Raw genomic sequence first — 25,166 nt, 5'->3', positions numbered from 1 at the left:
AATGAACAAGACTCCACAAACATTATTATTCAGAAGGAAGTGAGTGGAAGAATTCATTTGCTCATTTAATAAGTATCTATTAACCATATGCTTGGCAGGGTCTAGATTTTGGGCACATGGGCAATAAAACTCAAATCTGGCCTTGGACATTCCTGCAGGAGGCAATCCAGTAAGTTTATCAGGGATTATGGAAGGCAGCAGAGTACAGCTGATAAGGTACAGAGTTGCTGGTAGCTCAGAGAGTAAAGAATCTGCCTGCAATGCAACAGACCTGGGTTTGATCCCTGTGTTGGGAAGATCCCCTGGAGAAGGGAATGGCAACCCACTCCAGTATTCTTGCCTGGAGAATCCCATGGACAGGCAAGCCTGGTGGGCTACAGTCCATGGGGTCGCAAAGAGTCAGACACAACTGAGCAATGTTCGCTTTTCACACACTGGAGCCTAAATGCCAGTGTCCTAAAGTTAGGCTAGTCAAATCCTTCTTGACACACTCATCCAGGTGCATATGCTTGCTACTTGCCTTCAGTCTTCTTCTTGTTCAGTTACCTCTTGGGAAATTCTCTTACTTGTATATTTCACATTGTTAGCTAAAGAGAACTAATAAACATTTGAGAGTGATGCTTATTACATATCTGAACAGAAAAAGCTATTCTAAAAAGCTATTATATACTAAGAATACTTGTAAAGGTCTCCCGAGGAAGGTGGTGGTGGGAATTCTGCACTTTAAAGGAACATTGTATATGATTCTGAGGTCTGTATGTACTAGACTGCATTGTGAAACGTAGAAATTATTTTCATTATTTTCACAAAAATTCCATCTGCCTCATCAGGGAAAGACTGAAGGCAAAAGAATAGAGTGGCAGAGGATGAGATTGTTAAACAGCCTCACTGACTCAACACACATGAATCTCAGCAAACTCCATGAGATAGTGGAAGACAGGGAAGCTTGGTGAGCTGCAGTCCATGGGGTCACAAGGAGTCAGACATGACTGAGTGACTGAACAACAACATCAGAGACTGCTTTGGCTAAGCATTACTGGTGAAGGAAAGTTTGCACAGTCCAATTCAGCTATTTGTATTACAACACCTGTACGGCGTTTAAAAATTTTTCTATAAGTGTACAATGGGTTTCTGTGGGCTCATGTGAGAAGTTAACCATGTAAAGACTGTTTCTAGGAAAAATACATTATCTGTTTCCAATTATAAAAAATACTGGGGGACCAAAGTATTCATAAGTGGGGGATTTGACTTTATCATTGGGTGCCTAGTAGCACACTAGAGTCTACACTCAAAAGGCAAGCATATAGTGACAAGATACTGTCAAGATCTTCCTTTAAGATCAAATTCAAGAGTTTTCTCCTCTGTGAAATATTTCTAGAATCCTCATACAATACCCGTTGGGCCTTTTATTCCCTGCATTATCAGACACAGCAGAATCAGCAGGCCAGAAAAATCAAAGGGAATGTAGTTTCACACATGAAAGTTCCTACATTAATTCAAGAATGCAAGAATTCTATATTAGAAGAATGTTTCTTTTTTCAATCTCTTGTATAATATCCCAGTTTGCAACTGTGTGTGTGTGTGTGTGTGTGCGCGCGCACGCACACCCATGTGCATGCTCAGTTGTGTCTGTCTCTTTGCTGCTCCACGGACTGTCGCCTGCTCTGTCCATGGAATTTTCCATGCAAGAATACCAGAGTTGGTGGTCATGCTCTCCTCCAAGAGGATCTTCCCAGCCCAGAGAGCCCAGATCTTCCTGAACCCGCATCTCTTGTGTCTCCTGCATTGGCCGGTGGATTCTTTACCACTGTGCCACCAATTAACCAGTTCATAATAGAATATTAAATATTCACTGCTAGCTCATCCTAGGAGATGTCAATAATTTGGGAACTAGACTGATACAACTAATTGTACACATTGAGAAGTTATTCTGGAAGAGAAAAACTTTCTTTCGTAGGTATGACTTACATGTAATGCTAATGGCAGCAAAGACCACAGCTGCTAATATATTTGTTCATTTAGGAACAAGTCCAAAACTCCTGAGGTTTATTTTTTTTTGGGGGGTGGGGGGGTGGGATGAATTCATTAGTGTTCAACAAAAGGCAGACCTTAGTTTTTTTTTCTTTGAGAACATAACAGACACATGGGATACTATAACAGACATTCACATGTTCCTTATACAACTCAATAAAGTTCTCTAGTGCATTCCACAATAAAAATTTTAAATCTTATAGGCCTTATCACTTTATTAAATACTTGCTCTGAGTAGGAAAGAGTATAAATTTCCTTTATGTAATGGAAATAAGCTATATTTTTATGGCCAGTTCAACATTCAAATAATGAATAGAAACACCCATGAAGTGCTATGTTCTGCAGGTAGGAAAAAAGCAGCAGTTTCTTTTACATAATGGAAATATATTGCATTTTACAGCAGATTCAACATTCTAATAATGATAAGTGCCAATGAAATGAATGAAGTGCCTTCTAATTTTCTTCCACGTCCCTCAAGGCTGGAAAAAGAACAATCCTGCCGCTTCTGTGAACAGGTGAATACATGAATGAAACTATTACTTTGTAGGTTTCTTTCTTTCTTTTTTTTAATGGCAAGGTAGTTTGGCGCGCAATTCCTAATTACCAGGAAGCTGTGCCTGCCGGCCACAATGTCGGGTTTGTCCATTCTCTGTTGCCTTTAACATTTTCCCCTTCTAGAATCATAAAACAAAATGAACTGAGTTTTGTTGCTTTGTTGGTTTTTTTTGAAACTGTAAATTTTTTCACCTTAACAAATGCCGTATTCCAGAGCCTACCTTTCAGACACAATCTTAGGTCATGTCTGTGTGCCAAAAGCAGCCACTGGGTTCGGTCAGACTCTGTCTGCAGGGCTGCCCTGCCCAGCAGAGCCCCGCAGCCATGATCTGGAAGCATCAGCCCCACCACGTGCGTGACATTAAGATGATCCACAGCAATCCTGCAAGACTACATTTTAAGGAGAGCTTCCAATTTGCTGTGGTTGGCATGACCTAATTTTGGCTCGAAAGGTACATTTTTTTCCCCTCTGGGTTTTACTGACTACACATTGGAGAGAAAAAAAAATTATGTTCTTAAAGGGATTCTTACTCTTCCTTTTCTTAAGGAAATTTAGGGAATTTAACAACTGTTGGCCTCTGGCTAACACGCGAACTAAAGTCTTTTTCCAGCTTCGCCTACATCTTGACCCCTCGTGCCAAATATTTCACGCAGTCTATTTATAAAGTTCATCACTTCCCCTGTTACTTCATCTTTAGAAATGCCAATAATTTAGAAACTGGAATGATGCAGCTGGGCTTACAAACTGGTAAAAGGAAGATTCTACGGAAGAGATAATTTCCCTTTGTGTAACTTCAGAAATCAATTTATTTTCTTCTTAATTTTATAGCTAGAAGGGAGGTAATGCTAATATTCCTATTACTTAGCTCACCGTAGTGTTTAGAGATGATTCAGAGTTCTAAAGATTTTGAATGTTGACAGTAGTTCTTAACCCTGTCTGCACATCTGAATTACTTGAGATACTTTCAAAAATGACTGATCTCTAGACCCATCCCAGACCAATGAAAATGGAACTGTTGGAGCTGATTCCACAGCACTGTTATTTTTTAAAAGCTCTCCAAGAATTCGAATGTAAAGTCAGATCTGAAGTCTATTCCATTAAAATCTCTTAGAAATATAGCCTCTCATTACAGGTATGTTGTAGCATTATTTAATTTGGGTATATATGTTCCTGAAGTTTACTAGTCTATTTATGAGCTGACTGCCATGAAAACACTTCTCAGTTATTGAATGATGTGAGAATAAAAGCTCATCTGGATAACCTCGCTGACTCTCAACAGATTTGTAAGTTGCAATCATAGAAAGCTCTGGCTTCCTGAGATAAAACACCACTGATAAGTATGTCGCTCTTCTGGAAAACCAGCATCAAGAGCTTCGAGGACTTAAAAGTCGCTTGTTTTCATTTGGATCATACTGATTTTTTGGAGAGTTTCCAGTTGCATTAAAAAAATAAACTCACCTTATGATATTTACTGACTTGTAAATCTCTAATAATATGCTAATTGAATTCAATGCTGTGTATTTCATTTACTCAAAGTGATAATTTTCTAACTGTATGTGTGGTATTAATGCATTATCTATCTAAGACCAAATTCAGTTCATTTTATGACTTCCAGAAAAATCAATCCATTAGATCAAGTACCTGGTCTTTCATAACTAATTTAATTCTCTACTCTAGTCACTGGGATATGATTAATGAAATACTGCATTTCAGTTTCCCCTCTGTCTTCGCAATATGAAGCTGGACTTACAAGGGATCTGGTTTGTGGAAATAACATGGTCTAGGAGCTGAAATGAAAAGTTTGTTTACAGACTTGGAAGTTTATTCCATTATATAATTAAGACCACCATCTAACCCCCTTTATATAAAATTGGATGTGGCTCATTTCACAGTAAAGCTTTCTATGAAAAAACGCAACATTTCCCTAGGTAACTTGTGGAACCAATATATTTATTTCCTCTGCATGTCTTGCCTTTTCTGTCTTCTGAAGCTGAGTGTGTGTGTTGTATGTTTGTTTGGCAATATAGAAAGAACAAGTCCAGTTTCTTGGATTCTATGTATCTTATAAAGTCATGGCTTGCAATGTCTTACAAGTTTATTCTCTTCTTTTAGAGGACCCTTAATAGAGTAATTTTAAAGTATACAATAGGTTTCCCTGGTGGCTCAGTTGGTAAAGAATCTGCCTGCAATGCAGGAGACTTGGGTTCTATCTCTGGGTCAGGAAGATCCCCTGGAGAAGGAAAGGGCAACCCACTCCAGTGTTCTTGCCTGGAGAATCCCATGGACCGCGGAGCCTGGCGGGCTACAGTCTGTGGGAGTCGCAAGAGTCGAACATGACTTAGTGACTAAACCACCACCACCAAAGTACATCATGTTTTTAAATAAGGTTATGACATTCCCTAAAGTCCTTTTATTTATCTATTTTAAAAAGTTTTTTGTTTTTTTAGAACAAGGGAAAAAAAAGAAAGACCATATGAAGTTTTTTTCTAAAATAATTTTTTGTAGGAGATAAAAATTGTGTCTCCAATATGAAGTATTCCTGGTAGCATCTCACTGTTGGTACTCTTCTCTCTCATTCATACCCTGTTCTACATCCCTGTCCAAACAGTGAATTGCAGAGGAGGACTTGGATCAGGCTGTCCTTCCTTTCAGCTGTGTCTAGGAAACAGGGCCTGAGTGGGGAGAGAGGAAGAGCAAACCTCCAAGTCACCTCGAGGTCTGTAACAGGGAGGTTTTCTGTCATACCCGAGAATGGAAAGGGGATTAGCTAGACTCGTCCCACTTCCAGCACCATCCTCACAGCTTCACTGATAGAAAGTGAACGTGAAGTCGCTTAGTCATGTCCAACTTTTTGCAACCCCATGGACTGTAGCCTGCCAGGCTCCTCCTTCCATGGGATTTCCCAAGCAAGAGTACCGGAGTGGGTTGCCATTTCCTTCTCCAGGGTATCTTCCCGACCCAGGGATCGAACCCGGGTCTTCCGCATTGCAGACAGATGCTTTTCCCTCTGAGCCACCAGGGAAGCTTCATTAGATGTTACCAGTTTCAGAAGAGACTAAAGTCTTGGGCAAGGCCTGGGCAACCTCTCCCAAAGGGCGGCAAGGTTGAAAACATGGCAGGCCATTAAAAAAAAAAGAAAACTTCTAAAAGTCTGTGACATTTTTGGTGATGAACTGCCTTTTCCAGAATACTGCCAGGATTTGACTCATTATTTACCACTCACTTTAGGTGTCCTTTCTTCTACTGAAGACTGACTTGACCAGTCATCTCCCGCAAAAGTTGAACATTAACCATTGTACCTTCAACATACCTGTAGGACACTGGTGATCATATTACATTCACAATGGCACCTGCAAGGTCATCTCCCTTGCCAGACTGAATTCCTCGGGGACAGAGAAGACTCCATCTTTCATTTTTGCATCCTTAACACCTTGCAAGCCATTTCGCTTTAAACACTTAGTGAATGAGCTGACTGATTAATAAATTCTGAGTTGATGTCCAAGAGGAAGTGTTAGGGAATAGCAGTAGACATTTTACGGGCAAAACCAAAGACAGTTTTCAAACTATAAGCTTGTTCATTTAAATTTCAGAATGCATGGAGTTGTATGACTAAGTTCAAAATTCACATGTTTCTTCTAAATAGTGGTTCTCACCCAGACTTCACATTAAAATCACCCAGGCAGCTTTGAGAAAGAGCAATGCCAAAAGAGCAGGCTGATTTCATCCAAATCTGGAAGTGGATGGGCATGAGCAGTTTTTTAAAGCTCTCATACAGTCACAATTGAGAACTACTGCTCCAAACTAACTGTATGCAGGACAACCAAAGTTTCCTACCTCTGACCTTGTCACTTAACATATACCCAAGGTCAATTACAGCTCACAAATTTGTATGGAGTCTGTGTGAAACAGTTAGTTGATTTCAGTCCTTCAATGATCACAGCTATTAAAAAAAAGGCCTTAAAAGGCAATATTAACTACATCATAATCCTCTTCCAGAAACATTACTGGTAATCATTTATCATTTATGGAATTAGCCAATAGCTATGATTCCTCCCCAGTCTTTGAGTAATCCAGGTCTGCTTAGTGAATTCTTACTTCCTCTACATTTAGAATAGTTGTTCTTGTGTATGGACATTCAATATAAATCTGGTGTTTTATGGAGTCTTAGAGTGTGCTCTACAGTTGGGAAGCTCCAAGAAGGGAATTCAAACAACTACAGTCAAAATCACATTAGGAGGGATACTGACTAGTTGTTTTGTTTGAAAGATAAGAATGCATATAGTGTTACCAGTACGCTTACTATTGTGTAAAGCACACAAAACTGCCCCTGCCAGTGGGCACCTCAAAGTGACATGGAGGCCATTTATCACTGTGGCCAATTAATTCCAGATTACATACCTAATTCCCAAATCTTCAAGTCATATTTCTAATAAAAGCATTGTTAAATACAGAGAACAAAGACTATTTTGGTGTTTGCATGGTAATCCAAATACGCATTTGATTCTCTTTAACAGCAAAATAAAGCGAACCAAATGCTGTTACTAAAATTCACTGTGGAAATTTGTCAGGGAATCCATGACGTAAAGATAAGGCACTTACTAATTTTGAAGTTCAGAGTGTACACATTTGGTAATTCAGAAGTATCTGAATCCTGTCTGACCTCTGACCTGTCTCTCTCCTCACTTTAAGAGTGTGGTAATGCTTTTATGAAAAAACAAGAAAAGTTGTTTATTAGAAGACAGAAATTTTATATTATTTTTCATAGTACAATTCTAAAAGTGATCCTTTTCCTTTTTCAAAAGGCCTTTTACTGAATATAGAACTATTCAATTAAAAACAAAGCCATGTATTTGGTGAATAAATGATGTAACATTTTCTAGTTCTCAAATATAATGCAAATTGTTCTAACTTGTCAATATTTCAAATCTATCTGGTTTTAATGTTTTGTTGTTTCTCTTTTTTAACTACAAAGAGAATATATTACAAGGTGTGCCTGAATTAAAAATTCTCTAGAATATGCACCTGTACGAGTTAAATTAACTACTGAAACACATTTAATATCTATGTATAAACTACTACACAGCTTTCATTCTTAAATTAAAATTTTGTAAATTGCTACGATTCCTTACCCACTAAAGGTTAAAAAAAGGTTAAAAATTAAAGCAGTTTAAAAAGTGAGAAGCAAAATGTACATCACTAGATGGAGATGACATAAAACCAGTTGTTCACATTTCAGTTAAAGGTAATACTCTAACTGGAAAAATCCGTTTTCACAGATAGTAATAAGCTTGTGGAAAGAAACTCTATCAAATAGTTAATATATATATTTTCCTTTCCAGGGTAACAATATAGAACTGTATCATAGACCAAGAATTAATTTGTCTTTAAAAAGAGAAATATCACCACATCAACATATCACACAAACATGGGTATAACATGTCATTCTGGGGTTACTGAACACTTTTCGCCATGACGCCATGCAAAATTAAGTTTCTATAATTGAGTCATTTCCATTTTCTTATCTCATTGCTAAGAGAATGTATGTGAGACTTTGACTTAGTGGGTAAGAGAGTGGACTCGAGACTGTCGGTTTGAAGCTCTAGCTCTGCCATTAACAAAGTAAATCCCTGTTAGGCAAGTTGTTTAAATTATTTCTACCTCAGTTTCTTCATCTATAAAATGGGGATAATAACAGTGCCTGTACCGTTTGGTTTTGAGGAAAAAATGAGTTAATGCTTGTTAATGCTCAAGCTCTTAAACCAGTGCCCAAATATACAGTAAGCTCTTCAAGAAAGTTAGCTGTGGGAATAGCTGTAATTAATAATACTTTCAAATGAATAATACATGCTTTTGACACATGTCATAAAAGTTACTGGGGGTTATTAGAGACATCTTGAGTAGTGATGCTGAATAAAAGTATTTAAAAGTGGAATTCCTAACTCATAGTTGAAAGTATCAATTATATTTATAGAAAATCGGTCTTACTTCCAGCCACCAAGCCAGCAAGAACTGAAAACCAACTGGTCAACATATGTTGATGCAGATGGAAAAAAGCTACAACTGTCTTTAAATTCCCCAAAGAAAGCTGGTGGAGAGCCCTTCTGGTCACTGCAGTCCAACCTATCATTACCCGTGCAGTGAGACTCTTTGATGGGTTTCTTGTCTATGAATAATACATATTTTGGGGACAGCTTTACAAAAATAATCTTTCTTTGCTCCAAAAAGACCTATGACTAAGCAAATGCAAAGAAAGAATTACCTCCCAACCACAAGGCAGGGTGGTACTCATGTCGGAAATTGAGGCAATTGGCAAAATCCAAAAGTATTTTTGAGATAAACTGGTCCCATAGTTTATATTCTAGAGAACCAGGAGAGTTTCAAGCTTCAAAATGATTCTTCCCTTAATTGTTAAAAATAAAATTGGGGAAAAATTTTAATTGTTTCTGTGTAATGAATTATTAGATAAAAGAGCTTTTTTTTTTTTTTAATGGGGACCATTTCTAAACTCTTTATTTTTGGCCAGGAGGCATGTGGGATCTCTGCTCCCTGGCCCACTCCCCCTGCACGACAAGGTGAAGAAGGCTTAATTGCTGGACCACCAGGGAAGTCCCTAAAAGAGCCTATCTTTTTAGAAGACCTGGTATTCTATATACTAAGTATTTCACAATGCAAACCATCCTTGCAAATATTCTTTAAGTTCTGTGAATATCGCTAAGAGGAGTGAGCTTTTTTTTTCCCAATGAAATTTAAGTTTGTATTTACACTCTGAATGGTAAGCAGAGGATTTTAAAGATTAGTCATTCATGATAAGCATGATTAAGTTTGCCTATGAAGTTTTGTCTCTAAATGATCTGTGCGTTCAAACTGTAGCAAAAGAAAAGATTCTGGTTGTTCTCCCAACCCTGGGACTCCTCCCCCAGTATCAGCAGTAATCAGCTGGTGAGGTCAAGTCTACCATCTTGTAATACAAAATGACGTATGTTCTCTGTTCTCTCTCAGCCCCACTGCCGAGGGCTTTGAGGGGACGAGTAAGAGGCTCTTACATCTTATGGGGTTTGACCAAATATTCTTTTCAGTTCACCGGCTGTGATTCCTGGTATAGAATAGGCTTCTTAAGCCAAGAGCAAACATTGAGGATTACCAAAACTAAACAATTCAAGTACTACAGGCTAATTAAAAACTAAAGTTATCTGACCCATACTGTCAAGAATAAACGAAAACTTTGGCTAGAAAAAGTGAGCTCCAGAACTGACCTCTGTCACACATCTTAAATACATTTGCCCTGCTCACACTATCAAAAATGTAACAAAATCAATTGATAGACATGGATACACTACTGTATTTCAAATTTAACCACCAAGGACTTTTCTTTCTTTAGCTATTAAGAAAACTTACTATAACAATCATTTGATACAACTCTAGAAAGATAATTTAGCAATTAATCTACATCATGTGACGAGAGCCAATGCATGCCAAGAAAATGATTTTCTTGCTAAAATTTGTGAAGCTGTTTGAAGAAGGTCTCTATACGTGGCAGGGTATCAGCTGTGTAATCAGAAAAAAGTTCTGACATAAATTATATCTTAAAATATATTTCATAAATTTTCTTTATGCAGAAACCTAATAATTAGTTTTCCTATATAAATAAACATGCTGCTGCTGCTGGTTAGTCGCTTCAGTCGTGTCCGACTCTGTGTGACCCCATGGACTGTAGCCCTCCAGGCTCCTCTGTCCATGGAATTCTCCAGGCAAGGATAATGGAATGGGTTGCCATGCCCTTCTCCAGGGGATTTTCCCAACCCAGGGATTGAACCTGGGTCTCCTGCACTGCAGGTAGATTCTTTACCACTGAGCTATGAGGGAAGCCCACAAATATAATATATAATTAACGGTTAATTTGTATAAGTGATTATTCATTAATAATCTTCATTTTAGTTCATATGAACTGCAACTTTGATTAAAAAAATTTTTAATTTACCAAACTTTGAGTTGATCTTCATATCAAAAATTATTTTAAAAATCTAAAATTAGCACTTAAGTACATTTGAAAATCTTCAGTTCTGGGAGATAACTTAAGTACCATGATCTGTACACAAAAGTAAATGTGTAGCCATTATCTATCCACATGTGCATATATATGCAATATGTACTTACTACTCATAAACTTCAAATTCTGCTAACTTACTGAGTTCATTTTTTTTCAGGAATAAATACACGTTTCCATTGCTCAATTTTTCTTTACTTGTACATAAAACCAGAGAAATGTTTTATATGGAGAAGACAGCAAAACTCTGAATATTTGTTTAGAATATTTGATAGGGACAGAGACGCTTTAACAAATAAAAATTAACTTCAGAAATATTTACCTATTACGCTTTTAAAACGTGGGTATCTATGAAGGAAAAGAATGTTACAATACTTTGAGATACAGATTATCAAAAGTCGTTATACAGAATGAAGACGTATTTGTTAGTTTAACTGCTTTTGATTTAATTTAATGGTATCAAAGACTTAAGGAAATCAACATTATCTATCAAGTCAAATAATGATACGAAACAGTATGTCACGATATTTTTAAAAATAAAGCCTTGATTTGAGTAGGAGAGTATGCTTGTTGTTAGTATATGTAATTTAATGAGTATAAGATAAATTCTATAATTAGAAATTTGATTTTTCATAAAAACCTTTGGTCTATTTTAAACATTCCTATGAAAACCTACTCTAAAATTTAAATACAATACATTTTGTTCATCATCATAGATGTTTGTGAATTTTAAAATTTTATTTTTAATAGAAAGTAAATATTTGGCCAAAAATATGTTTGGAAGAAAGCTTTTGGTCTCTGAATATTATAAAAGTTTCTTAGAAATCTCTTAAAGGCTGAGTACAATAAAACTAGGGCAATGCATATATTCTCAGTTACTCTTAAAAAAAAACCTGTAAAAGTGACTATAGTGGCATGTTCTGACACATTCTTTTCATAAACCGAACCCTGTTAGTGACAGCAGAACAGATTGTGTGCATCTGCTGGGAATGAGCCAGATGACAGTGGAAAAACGCACATGGATACCTTGGCACAGCAAATAAAAAATGGAGAAAAAAAAGACCTGGAAGAGAAAGTGCTCAACTTTAATTGAAACATTCTTTCCAACATGATGAACTTCATCCAACCTCCTCTTGTAGCCTGTCAATTTAACATGTAAGAATGTGTTTTAAAAGGGTCCTTTGTAAGTAAGAGCTGTTTTGTCCTCTCCTTGTACTAAATTTTTTTTACTAAACTTTTCAGTTTGCATCAGAGTACAGCCAATTAACAATGTTGTGATAGATTTAGGTGGACAGCAAAGTGCTATCTATTCTCCCCCAAACTCTCCTCCCATCCAGGCTGCTACATAACATGGAGCAGAGTTCCTTGACCTTGCAATAAATATTGACTCAAGTTTTGGATTATTTCTTCAAATTATGGCAAATCTAATAAGCATCTGGGTAGAAAAACAGGCCAAACCACTCTACCACAGTCTGGTAAGAGAATGCTAAACTTCTAAAACCCTTTCAGGTTCAAATCAAATTTTAAATAATCTGGGTTAAGTTCTGAATTATATGGCTATTATACTGCCAAGTGCTAAATATACCACAATTCAAATATTCTGCAAACGTGACTATTGTAAATGCTGCTTGCACTCAATAGTGCTACAATATTTGATTTTATGCTGATCAACCACAATATTGTTTAAACAGTTGGCTCAATAGCACTAGAGAGGTCCATACATAAAAACAAATGTGCTTCTATAAATCATATCAGTAAGTTCTCCTGGATGCTCTGATTACAATGAAAATTTATTCTATACAGTATACAATGCAAATTTTAAACTAGAGACGAAGTTGTTTAATAGATCAGTAGTCTGACTAAAGCAGCTGCAGTCAAAAAAAAAAATCTGGTGATTAACAGCCATTTTCCAGTAATCATAACCCTGGAAAGGGCTACTGAGCAGGGGGAGGGGGTGCAGATGGGAGTAATTCTCTAAGCCCATGTGCCTTAGAGGGCACCATCATCTTCATGCAGACTTATTATTACTATTATTATTATTTTTAAATTAAAGCTTTTAGAGGCATCCTGGATTGCAGAGTTGGGAGCTGTCCATGCTGTTCTACCATAGGGAAGTCCACTCTGCAAGGATTCCTTGCAATGAGCACTCTTTATCCAGGCCTTAAAACAGGGCCAGAAAAGAAAGCTAAAATTTAAGGTGCACTCTGGAGGGGTGTTATTCAAGAGCATGAGAATAATTTCAAGTAGTTGCAACTCCACAGGCTGCCTAAACAGGGCAAGCCTCATCAACACTACCTGTCACCCAAAATATGATTTTTTTTTTTGAGAAATTAAGTGAATATAAAAGCAGAACAAAAAAGGGGTAGGCAGACTCTGAGACCAGATTTATTTCCATTTTCATCCACATCTTACCTAACTTTGTTTGTTTGTGTTATCAAAAGGTATAATCCTCAGGTAAACTTCTATATTTTCTGTACTACTTTGTATTTCTTACATTAAAAAAAATGCTTAAATTGTTCATTTTTCCATCATCTCAAAGTTGATAAACTATGACTACAATCAATAATGCTTCTAAAAAGGTATACATAAAAGGGGAAAAAGGACAATAGAGGTGCTTTTTATTTTTTAACTCTTTCAATAAAATATGTTTTACCTTTACAAGTGAACAAAATTTACTAATTTATTCAACAAATCTCGATAGAATACCTATTATATGCAAGAGTGATTGTGAAGGAATAGAAAGATGAGTAAAATGACACTCAGTCTTCAAAAATTAATTTAATCTCCACAGACAGTCAAAATTATGTAATAAGAAAAATAAAGAATACTAATAAATCCTTCGAAAGTGGTTCATACTAACGCTGAGAAAAAAAACCCTTCAGAATTCTCGGTGATGTTGTTTTCACTATTAAAATAATATAACAACTCTATGTATCTCAAATACTTCCTCTAAAATGAATTTTTATTAAAACTAAGCATTAATCTATCTGGAATTCAGAACTTCCAATAAACAGCTTATAAAACTCATAGATGAAATTATTTGGTTTCTTTGGTTACATTTTTGGTTCTAAAAATCATGTGATATTTATTAATAACACCTGATCTGTGAAAGATTTTTATTTTCTTGAAGTATATTGTACTCAGCGATCATTAGCACTCACCTCATGTAACATCAGAATTAAGAGACTTGACCTGAAAGTGACCCAATTTTAATGGTATGAAAGTATTATTGACAAAAAGTTCAAAATAATGATTCCCACCAAGCATTTCTAAATGCTCATCATTGGCAGGAAGATAAAATGATTAAAATATAGTGTAGTGCTGCAATAATAATTCAGGCTTCCCTGATGGCTCAGCGGTAAAGAATCCGCCTGGCAATGCCGGAGATGTAGGTTTGACCCTTTGGTCAGGAATATCCTCTGGAGAAGGAAATGGCAACCCACTCCAGTATTCTTGCCTGGGAAATCCATGGACAGAGGAGCCTGGCAGGCTTCAGTCCATGGGGTTGTAGAAAGAGTTGGACACAACTTAGCGACTAAAACATAATAACTTACTAATTACTGATCACTTACATTCATTTTTATATGTATTATCCTGTTTAATCATTACAACTTTAAGAGATGGGTGGTATTATTATTCCCATTTTACAGATGCTGAAGACAATGCTTTCTGATGGTTAAATAACCTACCTACAGCCACTACCCAGTAAATGGAAGACTGGATTTTGAACCCAGTTTGATCTTCGCTTTTAACCATTACTGTCTATTGCTTATGGGTCTATTTGTCTAATAGCACACATACGTAAAATTAAAGAAATTATATTAAGTATAACAATGTGGTCTTCAAACTCTACGTCTGAAAATCAATCTGATTTTCTCTTGCATTCATCCTTATCCTCTCATACTTTTTGTTTCTCATTCTCTTTGCATTTTTTTTCAACCCATCTTTTCCTCTACACACACACACACACACACACACACACACACCCTTTGGAGTTCTGACCCAGCACTTCAATGAACATAATCAAGGCCTAAATTTGGTTCAACTAGTCCAATAACTGTACCATCTCCTAAGACTTCATAACACTATGCATTTTTGCCGGGGATGCACCATTTGCTGACTCCAAAGCTGTCAGTGCTTCCTTATAAAGACACCGTTCTGTAGTCTTTGCTGCTTTAAGATCAGTGTCTGGAGCTCTTTCGTGACATGGCATTGGGCTATGATGAACCACATCAATCTCTCAAGTGTCAGAAGATAAGTTAACACCTGAGACAATTCTGTGATCTCACATGTGTAGTGAAAACAAAATAAAAGTGCACTTGCTTTCTCACAATACCAATATTCTGAAGCAAGAAGAGAACTCAAGAGAGAATCAAAAAACAACAAAAATTGAAGAAAGAACAATGTCAAGAATTCTTTGATTTTTAAGCTAAAACATGAGCGAAGTCAAAAATTATCACCTGGTGCTCAGGCTAACTCAAGAAGGATCAAATAGTCCTAGAAGGGACACTGGCCATTCATTTCAACCAAAGGACCATAGGGAAACAAGCAATGGTTCTGAGTATTCTACCTGGCCCTTTACAAATCTATTAATGTCATCGTGAAATTTTCTTTTTGTTTTTTCTAAGGGGAAGAAACACTCAACAGTGACAGAAAAGAAACATGTAGCCAAAATTATTTCCTTAACCTACAACCTAGACAGATGCTAGGTTAAAAGTGATCTTCTAATAAAAAATAGAAATGAATGAATGGATACACTTCTCAAAAAAAAAAAAAAATAGCCAGGTTGGTTCCTCTTCATTTAGTTAAGAAAAGTAACCCTGATGAAAGTAGGTCTGAACTTCCACCTTCTACAAATATATTTAACTGTTATAAAAGAAGGGTGAAAAGACCAACTTTCTCAACCACCAAACCTTTACTTTAAGACCCTCCGACACTTAAGTCTTCCCAAATGTGAACAGAAATAAGGCAGCTTTAAAACAGTACATGCTAATTTACTCATTCACTGTTTAAAAAAATTTTATTTCTTGCCCAGTGAATTACCTACTTTAAGAACCTCCAAGAGATTAATGCTTTAATCAGGCATAGTTTTGTAATATTTAAATAGTAAGACAATCCATTTTCTATTAAAAATTTATCCAGGGCACATATTGAACAACTGAAACTTTACAGTGTGTCTAACAATATTTATTGAGCGGTGATGATTCAAATTATACTATGGTTAGGGAGAATTCCAAGAAGATAAAGAAATCTCGTGCCATATCCTAAATGAAAGCATAATTTTAAAGGTTGAATCTGAATTTTTAAATAAGAATGTCTAATTTTATACAAAATAATTATAAAAAATTACTGACTCCTATGTATATTAACATATGTAAAAAAAGTTTACCATTTTTTCCTCTTGTTAATAGGGTTTGAAAGTGTGCCAGGCGTAGGGCTCTTACTCATAACACCAAGGAAGGCCATTGTGATCATACTCTCACAAGTTTCCTTTAAAAGTCCATGTTGTGTTAATTTCTTAACACTCTATTAGGAAATACTTGCATCTACAGAAAACAGTTTCTTAATATTCAAGCATAATTAAAATTACCTTTCCTATCTGTTTTAGTTTAAGGAGAAATAAAATTATGTTTAACTATTAGTCTGATGTAGTAAATTTTATACAGGCAATTAATCACTGGTTTAGTGGGTTAATGAATGAACTAACATGTATATGCTATTTGTATACTGTGAAATCAATAATCTAGTTTAAAAATAAAGTTGGAACAAATATTTATTACACAGTAATACTTTCTACTTAAGGCTTTCACTTTGTACTTCTACAACAGAAGGCCAGTTTTAGAAAGGTGTGCTGGCAATAATTTGACTCCACTTCACACAAATCAGAATTCTACTACAGATTAAAAGGAGCCATGGCAGCTAGAAATTATTTTTTAAAAGGATTTTTAAAAATCACGTTGCTAATGGTTGAAAATGTAACTGGTAATTAAAGAATGGTTTTAACAATTTTTTTAAACTATATTTTACAAGTATGAGCTTTCACACTACAATTTCAAATGCAAAGAATATTAATGCAGATATTTAGAAACTGATGTATTTTGCATGGTAATAAATACACTACCCACAACACACCTTTCAAGTAAAAAACATAAACCAAACCTGACAACTAAAGCCCGTATTTTCCCTCTTTGTATTTTGACCTCGTAATCATTAAAAGTGTGAGTGTTTATCAATAAAAGCGACCGAAGTGCCACATATTGTGGTAGAACATTGCTATTTCCCCGAGATAAGTACAAAAACCACTCAATGTTAATTTGCATCACAAAATGACCTAACATATCTGGAATATAATGCACAAGCTTCATTGAAAAGATATCATTATATTTTTCTCAGCAAAACAACAACAAAAAAATACAGACATCTGATTGGGCCTGTGTGTGCTGGAGGAGGGGAGGGTGGGGAAGAGGGCTCATTTTCTATCTTACACCTATTGTTTTAGGCATTCTAACCTCTCTAGGGGAAGCAAAAAGAAACATGCTGAATTCACTTTGCAGTTAATGTCTCAGTGATTTAAGAGGCAGAGTTTTCAAGTTTAAGAAGGGAAACGTTATGCTTTTCCTTTCCCAGAGAGAGTGCCCAGGAAGAAGGCCCTCTGGTCCTTAGCCTACGCAAGGGGAAAAAAGGACATTACTTGGGGCTGAAATCACTCAGAGACAGAAGAGGGGAAGTTTAAGATGTGGCACTGTGCGCTGTGTCTGGTCTGCAGCCAGGAAGTTTTCATTTTGTAGCTCTGCTGCCAGTACCTGCCCTGCATATTCAGAAATAAAAATACACCAGAACTCTACCTCAGAAACTGTGGATGTTACAAAGAATTAAAAGAGTTTATTTTTCTTTCTTTATCCTGAGTGTAATTACTGTTTTTAAAAAGAAAAGAGCTGAAACTATAGTAACTGGAGGGTTTTTTTTCCCCTCCCTTTTAAAACTCCTCAAACTACCTTCCCACAAAGCCATTTAAGTTAAATGGTACATTTACAGACTCACCTACATGAAAGATATAACTTAAAACATCTGCTTAGACACATACGTTCTGTTCAGATATAAAGAATGTGGCCGGAAAGCTGAAAAATATAGGGCCATTATATTCTTAAAATGTGTGTCCTTCTGTGTGTGCGTGTGTTCATTCATTAAAGAGATTTTTGACTGCAATTAGGTAGCCGGTCCTATGAAGGTTTCCTTGTGTGACCGTGATTTCTAAAAATAAAATGCTCCAGTGAATATTTCTGCTAAATAATCGCATCTTCAAAAATTACTTTAAAGAAACCCCAATCCCTCATGTTACATTAAGCAATAATACCAGCTTCCATAATAAGCCTTGGTTGTATACCTCACGCACGGTCAATAATTAATTAGAAGGTTAAAAAAAGTCATGTTTACTCTATTAAGTAGGAGACTAATTTCCTTATCTGTCCCCACTAATTTACGCTCATGAATCTATTTCCTAATTTTGCAAATAAATAAGCATATCTAAAGCCAAAGCTGCCTATTTTCAGGGTTCCAGGAAAGATGCATTCTTGTGCTATCATTCTAACTTGCTGAAAGAATCACAGACATGTGAAAAAGCGAGAGGGATAGTTGTTAGCTGTTTTTAAAAATACACTTCACATTCTATCAAGACCATTCTCTATCGCTTTTTATATCCAATATGCTAGAGATCCATGGTATCTAAGAACAATTTATATGAATTCTTCATGTGCATCTTATCTATGACAACAAGATACAAGAGGAAAACCAGACCACACTCAGGCTAGTCTTTTGGAAAAAGCAGGTTCTCACCAGGGACTGCTTCAGAGATCAGTATCTCCAGTCTCTAGAAAAAAGTTCAAGGTACTTAAATCATTACTAGAAGATCTGCATTGTCATTCCACATGAATCGCAACCACTTGCAGGATGAACAACACTGTTCCATTCATTTCAAACTTACAGCATTAAGAATTAATAAAGTCTCTATAACATCTGCATTATTAAAGAGTAATGATTCCTGCAGAAATCTGCCTGTAACAGGTTTACTGTTTCCAATGCTTGCAAGATTGCCGATTTCCTTTATAATGTCCTCAGAAGACAATCTTCATGTATACTTTAAACTTTGTTTCCCACTGGCGATATTTAAAAAATAAATACAGAGATTTAACTGAAGCAATATAATGACAATGTACAAGAATGCTTTACGGTGAAGACAAATGAATGCTACTCATATTACCACCTCACACCCAAATATTTATGTAACAGGTATCATATAATTTCCATATTTAGTAGGAATATGACTTTCCTTTTTGTAGTTAATGTTAAAATAATTCCAAAGAAATGTTAGATAATACTATATTGGATAATCTTTTTTCTAATGATATTCTTTGTTACAGAATTTTCCATAATTATTTTTCTTGCACAGACAAAAACTATTGATGCTATCTACTTATTTTTAAGAGAGGTCGCGAAAGGGTGCTTTTAGCTCTTTCTTTCTTTATGCCTCAACATATCTGTAAAATAGTTACTACTGAGATCTTGTTTTAAGCAAGATTAATTCCAGTGGGCTTTATAGAAGTTAATATCAAGAGAACAAAATTTTCATAGACTATTTTTCAGCATAGACTTTTTTTCAGTGTGAGAGAGGTTATCAACAAGAATTGCTTTTAAGAAAAACCTGACAGTTTCCTTTGCTCGCTAACTATAGCAAATGACTAGAAATTATTTTCTTTCTCATGCTGTTATTCACTTACATACTTGCTTCAATTCTCCAAGGGAAGAAATGTGGCTCTTGTGGGAAAGGTCCACCCCTTTCTACATGTTTGCTTCCTTGAACGAAAGGAACACACCCCCTAACATTCTTTGAAATGTGTCCAATATGCAAAAAATTGGAATAGCACTGTATTACTGACCAAACTAGAAAATCTTAAATGAGAGTCAAATATTGTTAAAATGCGTGTGTTTGGGGACAACTAAATGATGCATACAGAGGTAACAGAAATGAACTCTGTTCAGCCTCTGCCTAGTGTCTATGTTTGGACACTCAGAGCACTTGTAAGTGTTAATGGAAGAAAGCTGGGAGTGTTTCTGTGCACCTGTGTGCGTATGACAACTCAGGAGGAGGTCCATAAATGTTACAGGTTTCTGAGTGCAGCCTTTGAACTTAAGACCCATTAGAAGAATGGTTCCTCCCTTTCATAAATTCTTTAAGGAAAAAATATCCAGAAACTGAAATATCCATCCTTCATAAGTGGAATCAGAAAGTTGTCTGAAATCACGTAAGTGCATGAATACTGAAAGGCTACGCTCACTCTCCTCATGACAGAAAACTCATACCAAAGTTGCTATCCTCTAGTTTGTGCATTTGACAATTTTTTGGTCATGAAAATTGTCCTCTAACAAGTTTTCCTTCTACTACGTAGAAGCCAATGTTCCAAGAGCAAGTTATTTCTATTCTTATTTTCTAATAATGTGATATACTTCATATTTGTAGGTATCTATACCTTTATCTTTACTTTATATTTTCTGAAACCCTCTTTTCTAATTCCACTTTTACACAGAAATTTGCAAGTGTAAAGACACCGAGTGAGCAAAATTTTATACCTTTTCAAAGATATTCAGTATTTAAATGGTTAGTCCTTTTGCACTTTGTTCATCAGGCATTTGCTGATGAACTCAGCTATATAATTTTCAGGCCTACAAAATGGAAGCTCTGCTACTATGCCTATGTTTTATCACTTGGAATAAGAGTGAATATAAACAGTGAGTATATGAACTGGAGCTGATGGTAATAAACTTATTAAAACTTAGTAAGATATTGTTATGGTCAAAGAAAACCTGCAAGTGTGTACCACAAATCCATTCAGATGAAACATCTCATTCACTGGAATTTCCTATCTTATTATAACAATGCACAGAAAATTAAACACATAAATATTAATTTTATGTTATCACAGAAGATGTAGGCAATGAAAATGCAATGTTTACATTTATGGGTGACTCATTAGTGTTTTATTGTGTGAAACACTAGGAGGCATCAGTTGGGTAAAAAAGGACTTCAATTTTTAAAGAAGCAAGAAATTACTGTAGAGTTGGATGCATAAAAAGTAGGGGTTTTCAAAATGTTATTATGTAAACCAAAACTTTTTCTCTGAAATAAACTCTGAAAACATCGCATTTTGTTGTAAAGAATGACCTTTATAAAATATTCATGAAATAGATATACTTTGACCAAGAAACATCTATGAAGATCTATTTCAAATATAAAAATTCATTATGTAATTTCACATTTTTGTGAAGAATATATCTGGTAACAGAATAACATAATGGCTATTGACTACCATGCATTTTCTGCTTGGTTACTCAATACCGTGAGTGTATGTTTTATTTCTGGCAAATTCTGTTTTGTACTCTCTACAATGCCTCAGAAAATGTCTACTGAAATTAAACCTTATAGTAATAATTGCTTCACATAAGCATCCAGAATTTGCAGCCTGTTCCAAAAGAAGTGATGGAACTTAAAATGAAAGCAGTGAGGATGTATATATAAAGTACATGTTTTTCCTTATTTCACTATTGAAAGCCTGACGTTTGAAAACTGAGTTTTCTACTGTTTGAATGGCTCTTCATAATGATAAAGCAACAGGGTCGTGGTATACTTATCTAGCAATCATTTGAAATTGGAGTGTCTTGCCATTCCTCAACAATCAGCTTTTATCTTTGACCTATCAAAATAACATGTGAACTGCGTAATCCGCCTTTTGTAAGGTGCACAGACTCTGTTGTCGCTCCTGGTTTTGTGAATCGCCTCTGTAATCTGGTTTGATTTCCTAAAGATGACAGATCTCGGTGAACAGTCAGGCTTTACTGAGTGCAGGGCAGTCCACGCGCCCATGAGATTAAGGTACAGTGCTGAGGACGGGATCTTAATCACCTACCCTTCCACATGCAGCACACAGACTCAGCACCAGTGATTAAATCTTTTCATGGTGCCCAGGCAATCACTGTATTCATAAAATGAATATGTGCATTTTTATAAGTTTTAGATATTAATTTGCGTGGTGTTTTCTCAGAGGATGTGCTTTGGGGAAAAAAAAAGTAGAACTTTATTAATAGTCTTTTTAAAGTCCTCTCTGTGATCCCTAATTGCATATGAAATTCTTCCATGTTATTCTGAATCATGTCTCTGAAGCCAGGGTTCTCTATTTAATAACTCTTTTTTTGTTGTTGTTATGAAGGACAAGTGTCGCTGCACAGATATTTCCCTATTTTTGTCACTTTCTGAGATTTCATACACTCAAAATATACCGCATGTGGAATTGGGAAATAAAACCACAAAATATACTACAATAAACAGAAGAAAGTTTTGAAATATAATGTTAACAAATGCCAAGGAGTTATTTAACTCAGTTGTTTTATAAAAGAAGTTTAAACACAATAAATCATTCATTGAAAAGATATAGTTGTAGTGTTATGCAGTTTATTGATTTGGTAAAGTGAGGGCCAAGGAAGAAACTCATAGACATCTGAAAAATATAAAACATGATGCTTTTCCAGGATTCAATTTTGAATCATTAGATAGTCCTTCTGCCTCTTGGAATGGACCATTTCCCCTAGATTTTGAAAACTGAATTATGTTTACAAAGAAGAAAAGAGGTAAGGTAGAGTAAAGTCCTTGTTATTTAAATTTCATGTATTTAATTTTAATATGTTTTTGTTCTGAAGAGTTCACATATGTGATTGCATACTTTTAAAGTATGAACAGCTCCGGAAAGCTGAAAAATTGACTTATTATTATAAAGTGCTCATTTGTTATTAAAAACTAAGAAACAAATTAAAATTTAATAAAAGTTACATCTTTAATATTGCCTTTCACTATATTCTACAGCAATCAGAATGTAATTAATGAATGAGGTAAAATACTGTCTTTAGTAAGAAGTCTGGAAAATATGCCACAAATACTCCAAAGCTGCGTGAATTACATTAGTAAAAAACAGTAGATTTTTATAAAGTTTAGTAAAATCCGAAGGAAAAATAACTACCAACTATTGTCTCCTTAACTTGGCCAGGGGACCGTATTTTAAACAAACACTGAGTTTAAAGTATGTTTTGATGAAAACTTTTAGGATTGAGTTAGAAGTCTAATACATAGCCAAATATACTTTCCTACAAATAGAATGAGATACTTGATTTTAGAGATTTGTTTTCCCTCTTGAGATAAGACATTAGATAGGTACATCTCATTTTATCTGTCAAGTTCCGAATCTGCTTGCTTTAGAACTACCTCTTTATCTTGATAAATAATTTCTTGCACACACTGGAAGACAATAATATGATTTATTAACTGCACGATATTCAACCAAAACTGCCTGTGCCATATTGGCACATACTGAATGTTCTCAAAGACTGGCCAAGACTGATATTTTATAAATTAAATGTTTTAGTTTCAAATTAGAGATTGTAAATCTCTTTAAAGCTAAAATTAGTATGCAATAAAGAGGTTAAATGGGGTTCACAGGTGGTCACATTTCCATGTCTTACCAAGTCCCTAGGGATCAGAGTTATTATATTCTATATAAACATCTTTGCAACCACAATTTTATTGCAAGGTGTCAGTGAAAAAAAGCCTGGTCACTCTTTTTGACTGGTATAATGAGGTAGCTAGAGTTCCTTTCATAGCACTTAGAAAATACATGCAGTCACTAACCATTTCACAAGACAGTTACTATTAGAGTTAGGATCAGATTCACAATAGTAAAATGCACTTTGTGTCAAAGCAATTCTCCACTGAGGACTGGTTAGAGAACTGGCAGAAAGCCTGATTCGACTTATTATACTGTCAGCATTTACATATAAAGGAATTTTATACAAAAGACACACATTCCTAAAATGTGAAGAAAAAGGGCTTTTCCCCAAAATGGTAACTACTGGACCTAGAATAGTCAGACATGTTTCAGACATACAATTTCCTTTAAGAATAACTAGCCATATTCTGGGAAGGACATAACACTATTAAATTTAAATACTTGCATAATATTTAATAATACAACAAACAATGTGCCACGTCTGTATATACTTCCTTTGTGCCAAACTTTATCACTGAGTTTGGTAACTTTCAGCCAAAGTCCAAACAGATGGCAATTTCAGTGACTTAACCTTATTTGTTTTTACACAGCTATGTATTTGACGACCTAAAGAGCAGTGATATATACTGAAGTCTCAACAAGAACTGTGAAATGTGTAGACTACCCTGGCCACTGTATCACATTTTGTCCACATTAGCCCCCATCAAGACAGCACTTTGGTAATGGAAGGAGATGCACAAAGGTATACTCTGACAGACAGCCATGCTTTAGCTCAAACTAATCCCAAGATTTAGTGGCTCAGAAGCATAACCCAAAGCAAATCAGAGTCTCTGGTGGGACTCACGGGAGCATCTTTCCACGGTGAACTGCCGGCTAAATCTTAAGGCATGTACTTCAAGGTCACAGAACATTCTGTGAAATACTAAAGTCCACCAGGCTCCACATGCCGCCCCAGAGCAAACATGCTAATGACGTGCACTAACTTCATGAAACTTTAAACACACCAATGTGACAAGAACAAGTCAGGAGTGATTTCAGCAGCTGAGAGCAAACAGATAGGACTATCTAAAAAGTTACTTTTAGCCACACACAAGAAAATCATGGAACCTAAGGGGAAAAAATGCACAACAAGCCTCAACTTCAACCTTCAAAAAGGCACAGCGGTAGACCCAGTGCCGTGGAATATACTGATGCAGATTTCAGAGACAATACCCCGGCTATTTCTATTTCCTGGAGAAATGTCAGAGGTACTTACATGAAGGAAGAACCGATCAGATTAGTCCTTGGGATATTTTCCTTTTTCTTAAGAGAGAGAGAAAGAGAGAGAGGAAAAAAAAAAACAAAAAACAAAACACGACAACAGTAATCTTTACTTCGTCCAGCCTTGAAGTGCTTCTCCACCTGATTCAAACATGCAGTCACGGCGACCCACACAGAACCTTCAAAGTCAATCCAATAGCAGCCCGAAGATGTCTGGGTGTACGCGTGTGCTCAAGTGTCTGACTGCGAGCAGAGCGAGCAGAGCTGGAGAAACGATGTGTGTGTGTGCGCGCGCGCGAGCGCGCGAAAGGAGCGCGCGCGGGGGAGGCACGCGCAGGGCCGCGCATTCGCGGGCGCGCTCCAAGGCCGCTCGGAGGAGTGAGGGGAGGAGGAGGAGGAGGAGGGAGGAGGAAGGGGAGGAGGAGGAGGAGAAAGTGGCTCTCGGCGGCCCGCCGGATTAAAAGTAACCAGACTCGTCCAGAAAACTGCGTCCAGGAAGGAAGTGACAGAAGACGAATGGGAAAAGGAGAGTCCGCTCACAGCCTTTGAAACATCGCGTCAAAAAGGCGAGGGGCGGGGGGAGTGGAAGGATATTGGGAGGGGAGGCGGGGGTGGCGGAGAAAAAGGAGCGCACGGCTTGGGGTTCTAAGAGGCCCATCCCATGAAGCGC

General features: G+C 36.3%; 1 protein-coding gene across 14 annotated transcripts in view; it reads right to left on the bottom strand.

Moving 5' to 3' along the window:
• The window catches only part of MEF2C (myocyte enhancer factor 2C), a 176,132-nt gene that overhangs the window by 129,910 nt on the left and 21,056 nt on the right, over positions 1–25,166 (bottom strand). For 2 of the 14 annotated variants that reach the window (XM_040239671.1, XM_040239679.1), the window contains exon 1: positions 24,492–24,864. The exons of 9 other annotated variants lie outside the window; for them this stretch is intronic. The gene's annotated coding sequence lies outside the window, so the exon portion shown is untranslated. Of the gene's footprint in view, positions 1–24,491; positions 24,865–25,166 lie in introns of those variants that run through there. 3 more of the 14 variants (XM_040239670.1, XM_040239682.1, XM_040239683.1) reach the window with 2 other exon arrangements.

The sequence above is a fragment of the Oryx dammah genome, unplaced genomic scaffold (genome assembly GCF_014754425.2).
Source record: "Oryx dammah isolate SB20612 unplaced genomic scaffold, SCBI_Odam_1.1 HiC_scaffold_5, whole genome shotgun sequence".
In the NCBI taxonomy this organism is placed as follows: domain Eukaryota; kingdom Metazoa; phylum Chordata; class Mammalia; order Artiodactyla; family Bovidae; genus Oryx; species Oryx dammah.
The sequence above is the reverse complement of the archived record's forward strand: the minus strand, read 5'-3'. Positions and strand labels throughout refer to the sequence as shown.